General features: G+C 44.5%; 1 pseudogene; it reads left to right on the forward strand.

Moving 5' to 3' along the window:
* The first annotated feature begins 6,510 nt into the window (after positions 1-6,510).
* LOC126502282 (RNA-binding protein FUS-like) lies at positions 6,511-7,766 on the forward strand (annotated as a pseudogene).
* Positions 7,767-9,619: the final 1,853 nt, after the last annotated feature.

Below are 9,619 nucleotides of genomic sequence, written 5' to 3' on the forward strand. Positions count from 1 at the left end.
GGCATTGGTTGCAAGGCCTGTGTTCAATGCGGGTAAATTAAAAGTCGCTATTAAACAGGGATGTTTTATACAGAAACACCCAAATGGAGCTATGTATTGATTAGCCAGTAAAAATGTGGCTACAGGCTCCTAGAAACCTGACCAGGTAATTTCCCTTAGTGCAGTGATTCAGGATTCTCCAATACAGTGTGCACAAAAAAATCACAGAAAGTAACTGTTATGAGTGGTGAGATTTGTCTGTTTCCTAGCAAGATCAGGTGTGACGTGATGCCAAGACACCTCGGTGGAGGGTGATGGTCGCAGCATGCTAGTCTTTATATGAGAGGAGATAGAACGGTGTTTGTGTGTGTGCGTGTGTATGTGTGTGTGTGATGTGCATGTATGTGTATGTGTCTTATGTGCACGTATGTGTGTATATGTGTGATGTGTGTGCATTTGGTGTGTGTGGTATGTGTGTATGGTGTGTGTATATATGTCTTTGTATGTGTGTATCTATGTGTGTGTGTGTGTGTGTGTGTGTCTGTGTCACGGCAGAATATAGAAACAAAAAATAGTCACCCAATAAAGGTGGGAAGGAAAGTTGAAAATTAAACTTTTCTGAATGCAACCTCTTCCAACAATGTTACCTTTTAAGCATGCATATATTCTAAAATAAGGATGAAACAAAATTATAATAAGAAATTTAAAGCAATCCTTTCGAATATTAAGTATATCTAGGTAGATGAACTAAACTTTGTGTTGATTTGATAGCTGAACAATGACAAAATATGAAATTATGTTAAAATAAAATATAGTAGTTAGAATGTATCTGTGTGTGTATGTATATATGTATTTATGTGTATATATACCCATCCCTTGGAATCAACCTGAGAATTAAAATAGCAATGAAGTTGCAGAAGAAACGGTTCAGCAGGTAAAGAGCTTGCCACACTTGCATAAGAACTAGAGTTTGAGTCTCTAGAAATCTACAGAGAGCCCAGATGGGTGCCATGGCCCATCTATAATGCCCATCTATAATGGGGTGGGCCAGGGCTCCTCAGAGTGAGCTGGCTATCAAGAGGAGCCACATCAGCAGGCTCAGGGACTGACCAAGAGACTCTGCCTTAGCAACATCAATCTTGGACCTCCACAGCATATGCATATGCACGCATACACACATTCCAACATGCAAACTACATGCATGCCTGCGAAAATGGGAACTACAGCAATGAAGAAATGGCAGAGCTTCCTTCCATGGTCACCCTGAAAGTTATTACGTTCAGGAGCTGTGTACAAAGGTGTTTGGTCACTGGGGCTCAATGCACATCAAGGAGAGAACGGGAACACTTTGGTCTAACTCGAACTCTGAGTTCAAAGGTATCAACAGGAGTGCATGATGGCTTCAGAAGGTTCATTTCCATACAACAGAGGGTCTGCCAAAAGGTGAAGGGACAAATCAAATGTGATGTGAGGCTGGGGAAATGGTGCAGCAGGTAATGCATTTGCTGTGAAAATATGAGTCCCTAAGAACGCACCTAAAATCTGGATGCAGTCACATGGTATCTTGTTTGCATTCTGGTGCTGTGATAAACCAATTTGGGGAGAAGGGCTTATTTCACCTTATACTTCCAGGTCACAGCCCATCACTGAAGAAAGTCAGGGCAGAAACTAAAGGAACCTGGAGGTGGGAATGGAAGCCCAGGCCATGGAGGAACTCTGCTTCTTGGAGTGTTTCTTCTGGTTTTCCAGTTTGCTTTATTATATACCCCAGGACCACCTCCCCATGGGTGGCATTGCCATCGGTAGCTGGGATCGTCTTCATCAAACAGCAATCAAAAAAAAAAATGCCCCCACAGGCCAGTCAAAAAGGGGAATTTTCCCAGCTGAGGTTCTCTATTCTCAGATAACTATGGTTTGGGTCAAGTTAGGAAGAGGAAAAAAAAAACACAACAACAACTAGTTAGCACATGCACACATCTGCACGTCTAGCTCTCCTACAGCAAAATGGGAGACAGGAGCAAGAGAATCCCCAGAAGGCTGTGGTCTATATCCTGTCTCAAAACAGGTTGTAAGATAAGGACTAACACCTGAGATTATCCTCCAAGGTCCACATGTGATCAATGGCATGTGTGCACCCACACTCACAGACAAGTGCACATACATATCACATACATACACACAAGGCAAGAAAATGTGGTGCACACAGTGAAGCCTCATCCAATGTAAATGAATAAAATTGCATCAAATTTTCTTGCAAGAAAATTGGGGCAACCTGAGCTCATCATTTAAGTCAGACATGGAGAGAAAAAAAAACAAGCATTTTCTATCTTGGCTGAACCACGGAAGTACACGCGTGCACACACACATGTGTGTGTATCTGTGTGTGAGTCTGTGTTTAAACTCTAGATATGAAACCAGCAGACAGACTATGGGAGAGGAAGAGCCCATAGCAGCCATCCGAAACATGGTCCACTCAGGTCCCACTTCACACAGAAACATATATTCAAGGCCTAGGGCACATAGATAGAGAGTATAGTTGTACAAAGACATTTGCTAACAATAAGTCATAGACACAGCAGACTCGTGCTGACATCAAATTAACAATATATAGAATAAGTAAGCGTACAAAGACACTTGCTGACAATAAGTTAAAGATATATAGAAAAAGTGCACAAAGCAAACACTTACTGACAATGAATCACAATTTTACTCTAAAATAATTATCGGATAGTTTTACAGTCTATTACTGAACAGAGCGAATTTGCGTACTGAAAGGATGTGTTTGTGTTTAACCTGAAGCGTTAAGCCTTGGCTGGTTAGCTGACACCACAGGGCACAGACATCTTCACCAGTTTCAGAGGTGATCAATATTTGATTCTTTAATTATCACTGCTGAGAGAACTCTTCCCATAAATACTTAGAAAAATGGGAGAAGAATGTTTAGGGCCATTTCAGAAATTATTGGAAATTTTATCATAACGCCAATCTAGAATTTATCTAATTATCTTAACGATACTAAAGTCAGCAACTGTAACAATTTTTAAAAATCAAACATTTTAACAAAATGTGACAAAAAATACTAATTTGATATCTACATTGCTGAGGACAATGGTAGAAAACACTAAAAGTCTTTTTTCTTTTCATAATTACACCAATTACCTTTATAGAAGAGCAGACAATGTTTCAGGCACAATGAAGACACAAGGTACCTTAGTCTCAGCTTTGAACCCAGGCCTTCAGGCAGTGACTGTTGGTGCAGTGTGGTTTGACAGTGCGCACTGTGCAAGGTGACCCTGCTCTATATTCAGAACCAAGGCCGCGGGGAAGTTGTGTGATGCAACACGGGATTAATTAAGGGTTTGTATTAACTTGATTGGTTGTGTTCAGAAACATTTCGCTGCTGCCAAACTATCTGCAACTCTACATTCAGTTACACTCTCCCATCTAGAGTTACAACCCAGAGTTAAGGATCTGTGGGAGGAAGCGGGCAGGGAGATTCGACGTTTTCTCTATATGATTTGTGTGTGTGTGTGTTTTATGTATACATGCATATATAACCTAAATATATGGGCTTATAATCTATACATATATATCTAACCTATTTGTATCTTTTATTTATATGTGCATATATATAAAACCTAAATATATGGACATGTAACCTATACATGTATACATCTAACGTGTCTGTGTGTGTGTGTGCAAAAATCCTATAATGAGACCTTATTTTGTATGCTAACTAAAAAGCTACTAGAAGCTACTAGGAGCTGGAAAGGTCTCAGCAGTTAAGCTGTCTCTCTTGCAGAGAACTGGAATTCAGTTTGGTCCACAACCCCTGCATTTGGCTACTCACACTGCCCTGTAACTCCAGAGCCAGGGGATCTCTTCCCCTGCGCTGGTCTCCAAGGCATTGCACTCATCTTTCCTACCCCCTGCCTCCACATACACATAGATAAAAATAAAATATTTTAAAAAGCAAATAACTTTAAAAAAAAAAAAAACCTAAAGAGCAGACAGCAAGATTTTCCAGGAAAAGTGAGCTTCACCCTGACGTGGCTGAGCATGTGTCAACTTAGCTGAATATTTTAGCTTCATAAATCACAGAATTTTCAAGCTGAGAATGAGGGCTATTAATTGATTCATGAACCATGAAGGACCAGGCAGGGGCCATACGTCTCCTCGTCACAAGGCTGCCGTCGGCTCTGCAGAGAAGCCCTTTAACTTCCTCAGCATCTAATTCAATTAAAGGATTACTAGTTCTGCTGAGCGGGCCCCTGCAGATGAGAGTCTGGGTCCCATTATCAATCCGGAGACCATGGAAGAGGTCAAGGGGCAGAAGTGCTGCCAGGACTGCAAGCCCCTGCAGTCAGCTACACACAGGGGCCTGGAATGAGCATGGTTCCGACTGGCTGCCGCCACAAAGAAAACGTGCCCACTTCCAAACAGGGTTTTGAGCTAATGTCAGTGGCATAAATAGAAATGTCTATATATAAGGTGATAGTTCTTCCACTTCATGCGATGTCCCCAACATTGACATTGAGTCCGAGGTTCTTCTAGAGTTGATAGGATACTATAGTAAAGGTCAGGTAAATATTGGTTTAGAGATAGAGCCTTGAGGCAGGCGCAGCCATCACTGTTATGAACTAAGAGCAACCCTGAAGAGCAGAGGACAGGCAGGAAGCCTGCAGATACCTCTGCCCTGGAGCCACTGGCCAGCGTCCAACCTCCCTCCCTCCCCCCCCCCCCCCCCCCCCCCCTCCCTCCCTCCCTCCCTCCCTCCCTCCCTCCCTCCCTCCCTCCCTCCCTCCCTCCCTCTGTCAATTTCTTCTTACAGTTGAGCCTATAATGGCTCTGACTGGAGAAGACCACATTGAAGAGGGATTTAGGGATTCACTGAAGTGGCCAGCCACAACCTTGGCCCTGTCACCTCTAACACACTCAAGGACAGGAGCCACACATCGCTGGGGACCCTTCCTGTCCTGGTCCACAGATATGCTCTGCTTTGTTTTGGAGTCTAGGTCCTGCTCACTACTTACATCCTAGGAGCAAAATCTGCTGCCTCACCTAAGCCTCACAGATACAGTCTCCGGCTTCAGAACATCTCAGTTTCCCATTTTGCAGATGGTATAACAGAGTCTGGGACATAGAAAGATTTTGGCTCCAAGCTCTGTTTGAAAAACTCCCTTAAACTACTAAGTCCAGCTGCCTGATTTAGTCAGGCAGATTCTCCTGCAAACCTAGCAGCTTTGTTAAGGTTTAACGCACGTTTGATTCACCATTTTGTTTTACTTTATTTTATTGGCATGTTTACATGTTTATGTATGTGCAGGTGAGCCTGCAGGTGTGTGCATGCAGGTGTGTGCATGCAGGGCACACCTGGGGTTCTGTCACTCTCCACCTTCTCTGTTGAGGCAGGATCTCTTACTGAGTCAAGGGCTCACTCATTGGCTAGGCTAGCTGGCCACCAGTTCCCAAGGATCCTCCCCTCTCTGCCCATTAGCACTGAGATATCAGGTCCTTTACATGGCCTTTTCCTTGGGGGTTGGGAATTTAAACTCAGATCTTTACACTTATGTGGTGTCCTAGTTAGTTTGCTATTGCTACAATAAAACGCCATGAACAAAGGTAGCGTGTGGATGAAAGGGTCTTTTTCATTCACAGTTCTGTATCGTTGAAGGAAGCAAGGCAGGAACTTGGAGGGAGGAACTGAAATACGGACTGTTGAGGAATGCTGAGGATTGCTGACTTTCTCCTCGGGTCCGTGTTCAGCTACCTTTCTTATACTTCCCAGGACCACTTACCCAGGGATGGCACTGCCTGCGGTAGGCTGGGTGGGCCCTGGGCAGGGGTGGGGTGGTCTCTTTCCCTCCCTACTCCTCCCCTCCCCTCCTCTCGCTTCCCCTCCATATCAGGACAATGCACCACAGGTTTGCCCCCAGGCCAGTCTGAAGGAGGCATTTTCTCAGCTGAGGTTCCTCCATACGTATGTATTCAGCAATGTCAAGAGGTTCAAGATCTTCTTCTCCCCCACACCCCATGGTCCATTTTTATTTTCCTAATTCTGGGGTTACTTCACATTATATACTCACATATTACAGTCTCACAAGGCTCTTTCTGTAAATGAAAAGCTACAGACCATTAATGACTGCTGAGAGAGAGAGAGAGAGAGAGAGAGAGAGAGAGAGAGAGAGAGAGAATGAATCAGTTTTCTGTAGTGTTTTGTAGATATGACAGGGAAGGTGCCTCCATGGAATCTCAACAATATAGCTGCCTGAACAGGACATCACAAAGGGCACCACCAGTTGGCATGTCATCATAGATGGTCAAAATCTAGTGAATTTTTTTTTTTTTGGTGTTAAGAACTTTTATCATCAACTACTCGTTTGATCTACAGAAACAGGAAAATGACATTTCCTCCCAAGGATTCAACTCCTCTCCCGTTTTCAGGAAACAGTCTGGTCAATCCTGTTGGAGTCCGTTCACAGTCACCTGGAACTGTGTTGCTTGGTGGCAGCCTGTATGTTGTGTGAGGACATGATTTCAAATGACTGTCCCCAGCAAGCAACCCAAAGCCACAGGGCCGACCTACCCAATCTGGGCAGAACTGATCCCAAAAGAGCAAGCAGCCCTATGGCCGGCAGAGTTACACTGGTTATGTCCAGTTAGCTGGCACTACAGGACACAGTCAAAGCAGCTGCAGTTCTTACAGACCCCAGAACACAGGGTCCCCAGTCAGCCTCCCAGGGACGTGGTTTCAATGGAGGCTGTGGCAGCGTCCAGAATTCCCAGTCTGTTTATGAACAGCGGTCCTCCTGCAGCCAGCTTTTAGCAATACCTCAAGAAAATACAGTGGCAGTTCTCAGAACAGCAGCTATGGATGGACTCAGAGTGGAGGCTATTCCAACAGTCTGGCTATGGTGGACAACAGCAAAGCGCCTGTAACCACCTCACGGTTTGGGACAGCAGAACCATAACACCAGTAGCAGTGGGAGTGATGGAGGCAACCATGGCCAAGATCAGTTTCCCACAAGTGGTGGTGGCAGTGTTGAGGACCAGAGTGATGACATCGGTGGTGGCTACAGGAGAGGCTTAGCAAAGCCATGAGGACCATGGCAAGTAGTCACAACCACAGAAGTGGTGGATGTGAACCCAAAAGGTTTGGGAGGTGGCTTTAGAGATAGAGGGGAGATAAATTTGAAAGTGACCATGGGGGCTTCAATAAATCTGGTGACGCTTGGGATCACCGATCGTGTCACAATTCCAAACAGGATAATTCAGACAACACCATCTCTGTGCAAGGCCTGAATGAGAATGTTACAATATGGCTGATTATATCAAGCATATTGGAATTATTAAATCAAATAAGAAAACTGGATAGCCTATGATGTATTTGTATACAGACTGGGAAACTGGCAACCTGCAAGGATATTTGAGGGCTCACCTTCAGCTAAAGCAGCTCTCGACTGATTTGATGACAAAGAATTCTCTGGGAATCCCATCAAAATATCGTTTGCTACTCTATGAGCATACTCCAATTGAGCTGGTGGACACGGTCATGGAGGCCATGGAGAACGTGGTAGTGGTGGTGGTGGCAAAAAAAAAGGATTTTCTAAAGGAGGTGGCAGACAGAAACAGTCAAGGCCTACATGTGAGTACATGAACATCTCTTGGATAAATGAATGCCACCCATGTGAGGCCCTTGAATCAAATGACCCATGAAGGGACCAGGAGTCTCTCATATTGGGGTAAATATGAAGATGATCAACACAGCAGAGAAGGACATCATCTAGACAGCTACCTGACTGATTAGGGAATCATGGGGTCTTCTAAGCCTTGGCAAGATGGACTTCAGGGGTGATCACAGATAGGGTCTTATCAGCCTGGCTCCTAAGGTTCTGGAACATCTCTTCTTCCTATACCCAGTGTCATCCTTGTAATTTTGTATCCTTCCAATACACAATTGCCCATGGACTGTGTGTGTGTGTGTGTGTGTGTGTGTGTGTGTGTGAGAGAGAGAGAGAGAGAGAGAGAGAGAGAGAGAGAGAGAGAGAAATGGGAGAGGAGAGAGGAAGAAGGGTGAGGAAGAGCAGAAGAGGAGGGGGAGAGTGAATTGTAATTGTGGTTCCCATTAAAAACTCTCATTTTACTTAAAAGAAAAGGACAGAGGGAGGGAGGGAGGGAGGAAAAAAAGAGAAGAGGCAGCCTTTGAGGAGCACCAAGTCCAGAGATGTGGTGAAGCCTATCCATCACACTCATCCAGATGTTATGGTTTGAGGCCTGGGCCCAGGGCTCATTTAAAACAATTGAGTTGGCGTCAGGACTTTCCAAAGCCTACTCCAAGGTCAGGCTCTCTCTGTTATGATGAACTTAAGAGTCAACACGGAGAAGATGGATGGTGAGAGAATGAGTTCGATGATGTAACTTGAGCCCAGAATCACACTATACTGGCAGCTCCATCCAGCCTTTGACCCGTGAAGTGTGTGATCCACTAAATCCTCTTTATCCAGCAAACACTGGGTTACACACTGCCCTCCTGTGACCCTGGAGCCTCTGTGAGAACATGTGACCTTTCTCTCCATGACTTGGAACTCTGTGTCTTATGAAGAGTCTAATGATGTCACTGGAGAAAACAATTCTACAAAATTCTGTCGCATCCTGCATTTCCCATCCTGGGAAGGAAGTTCAAATCAAGAAACACTGCCTTCGCTAGGACCACACATATCTCTATAGTTTAGCTCTCTGGCCACACAGTCTGCTTCAACTCTACATGAAGCCCTTCAGTAGATAATTCCACATATAGCAGCCCAGCCTGGCCGCCCTGCCAGCAGCAGCCTTTGCCAGTGGTGGCTGCTATCAGAGTCTGGAGTCAGGCAGACTCACCTCCGTAGCACGGTAAGCTAATCCCTTAAATGGAACACAGCAGCTTCTGTTTATCGGGAAGTTCTTTTTGAGAGAGGTTTGCATAATATCCAACAGTATTAAACAAGAAAAAACATTCCCTTCAGTAATCAGTTCAGCAGGGATGCTGTTTATTTTTGCTCCTTTCCATAGCTCACGAATCCAACCTGGAATTCCAAAGAAAGCTACCCTCGGCTTATGATTTAACATTCACCAACAACTGCAGAGGTTTGCAAGTCTGAGGGCTGAAAAATCGTCCCTCAAGCTTGATTCTTTCAGTGAGAGGGAACAGGAAATTACTCCAGGGAAGAGGGCTCTTTTATCTCCCAGCTGTAGATGTGTTTAGAACGGAGGGATTAAGGAGGTCAGAGCATAGTCCTCCCTTGACTAAATGGGGTTGATTTATTGCTTGGCGCCTTTCTAATTCTTTCCTAAGTAAAGGCATACAATAGTATTTAACAGCTTGGGTTTGGAATTCCCCAAGCATGAATCCAAAATGTGCCAATATCTCTCAGATGCAAGTGCCTATGGGAAAAGTGCTGAACCATTTTGAACCTCAAACTCCCCTTCTATAAAATAGAAGACTGCGCAGGATGATGAATAAAATACACTTGGTTCTTGGGGCCTCATCAATGCTCCTTTTGAATAGTGTGCTATTTTCATTTACCCTCTGTGGACTAGTGACTATCAAACCCTGTTGTCTCCTTCCAAGAAGGCAGGTTCACCTCTACTCAGAGAACTTAGG

The sequence above is a fragment of the Alexandromys fortis genome, unplaced genomic scaffold, assembly GCF_014885135.2.
Source record: "Alexandromys fortis isolate MF-2015 unplaced genomic scaffold, M_Fortis_MF-2015_v1.1 scaffold_45, whole genome shotgun sequence".
NCBI classification, from domain to species: domain Eukaryota; kingdom Metazoa; phylum Chordata; class Mammalia; order Rodentia; family Cricetidae; genus Alexandromys; species Alexandromys fortis.